The sequence below is a fragment of the Anarhichas minor genome, unplaced genomic scaffold (genome assembly GCF_050575085.1).
Source record: "Anarhichas minor isolate MPS153535 unplaced genomic scaffold, ASM5057508v1 ptg000071l, whole genome shotgun sequence".
Taxonomy (NCBI): domain Eukaryota; kingdom Metazoa; phylum Chordata; class Actinopteri; order Perciformes; family Anarhichadidae; genus Anarhichas; species Anarhichas minor.
Genome location: NW_027466517.1, coordinates 2,708,882 through 2,711,114, shown reverse-complemented (window position 1 = coordinate 2,711,114; position 2,233 = coordinate 2,708,882). Strand labels below are relative to the sequence as shown.

Here is a 2,233-nt window from a genome sequence, read left to right as displayed (position 1 = left end):
ACAAAAAGACCAACCAACTATAAAGTGACACAAAACAACTACAAAGAGACTCAAGATGACCACAAAGAGACTCAAAACAACTACAAAGAGACCAAAACAACTACAAAAAGACCAAAACAACTACAAAGTGACACAAAACAACTATAAAGACACTCAAAATGACCACAGAGAGATGTGCAGTGACTAAACAACAACAAAAAGAGGCTAAACATTTAGAAAGTCTGTGTGTCTTGCTTATGTGTAGGAGAGGTTTGTGGGGCCCTTTGCTTGGGTGTGCCCAGGGGCCCATTGTCTCATAATCCGTCCGTATGTATAATGATACAGTGCACACTGTGAAATACAGAGTAACTAGTGGCAGAAGTCATACAGTATGTCTAAATATTATCTTATACAAAGCCAAACTTACCTTAACATTAACCTTAAAAGTATCTATGTCATTTAACAAATCAGAATGTAATGTGTTGATGATTAGTTATCCATGAGAGTTTCCATGCAGGGATCAGTGACGTGTTCCCTTCTCATGAAGCCACTCTGGCCTGTAGCACAGGTTGTAGGGCCTCTCTGTGGCCGCTGGTGGTACTGCTACTTGGGCAAACTTCTGGAGCTTCAGTATTATTTTACCTCAAACCAAAGTTTACATTATTAATATGATCAAATACACGGTGTGCACTAAACTGCTGTTTTGGGAGAAAATCTTTTGGATGGAGACTGATTTTTTTTGGTTTATTTTAACATTGTGACAACATCATTCAGATATTATTGCAAATATATGTTGACCCAGCATCAGCCTGTTGCTTATTATTAGCACACACAATTTAAATGTACAGGCTAATGTTATGTGTGCTGGGTATAACAATAGATAATAGTTGCTTTCAGAACTTTGATTAAAGAACGGTCAACAGAAGACAATATGACATGCTAACCTCGCCAACTACATTTGAGTCAAGACTCATTTTATAAGGCACATTAAACAACAACAGGAGTTGACCCAAGGGCTTAGAGGTGAATGGGTTAGAATCTGCCTCAATACACTTATACACAATTAAAGACACAAAAAGGTGCATAAAGGGCAAAAATACATAAGTAGTTTGGAGAAACTGAATAAAACAAACAGCAGATTAAAAACCAGAAAGAGGATCTTAGAATAAGTCAAGAGGGGACAGAAGATGTGATTTCAAATTGTCAATGGTGAAACAGGACTCCTCCCACTTAGTGTGGGAGGAGAGGGTTACTTAATTAGACAAACAAATTGTTCATAAACAAATTAAACAAAGGGATTTATTTGTCATGTCAGCAACACCGTCCTGTAGATTACTTGTCCTTACTGTGGGTTCTGAAAAGTTGCAGCCCGTGTGCATTTGCATGTGTTTTCAGTGCGTTGAGCTCACAGCCCAGAGAAAATGCCTTTTACGCCGTCACCGCGTTTTACGCACTCTCCGATGTTTAATGTTACAGTGTATTGGCTGCAGCATGACTGTCCATTCCTCATACATAACGACTTTGTGCAAAACTGCCGTGACCCGGATTCGAACCGGGGTTGCTGCGGCCACAACGCAGAGTACTAACCACTATACGATCACGGCGAATTATCCCCCGGGATAACACACGGCGTGTCATTTGTCGATCCAAAGAGTAAACAGCCATTGAGATAATGGAAAAGCGATAAAACATCCAAATGATCGATAGCCAATCATAAATGATGCACATGAAAACAAGAATAAAATGCGGGCTTTTGAAATGTTTGAAATTATTACAAATCATTTAGTTTGGTGCATTTGGGCACCAGCAGGCTAACTCGCATTTCAAACCACTCACCATACAAAGGGTGGCCTTTCAACTGTCCTCCAAAACCTTATGAATCCTGAGTCAAACTAATTATACTATCCTTTTAAATAAAAAAAAGGAATATTTTATATTCTTATAAAGGCAGTAAATGCCAAACACTTGTAGTATTTGGGCCCCATTATAAAACCGATATTATCTTTTAGGCTACCAGCATACAGTCTAGTGAACAACTTTTTACCCCTGTCGCCTATTTTCTGTTTGGATGTTTCTATTTCCAGGTAGGAAGTAATCACTCTTGTCCCCCACAGACCCTTAATACAGGAGAGCCAAGTCGTCTCGTGACTCCGCCCCTCTCCGATCCTCGTCCGACGCGAGCCGAGCCTCTCCGAAAAGTAACTCGTGGTCTCATTTCATTGGCGAGACGCTCGTCCAATGAGCCGCGGCCATC

General features: G+C 40.3%; 1 non-coding gene across 1 annotated transcript; it reads right to left on the bottom strand.

Moving 5' to 3' along the window:
• Positions 1 to 1,511: 1,511 nt before the first annotated feature.
• trnah-gug (transfer RNA histidin (anticodon GUG)) lies at positions 1,512 to 1,583 on the bottom strand. Its single transcript has one exon. It is a non-coding gene; the product is annotated as a tRNA-His (tRNA).
• Between the last annotated feature and the right edge of the window lie 650 nt (positions 1,584 to 2,233).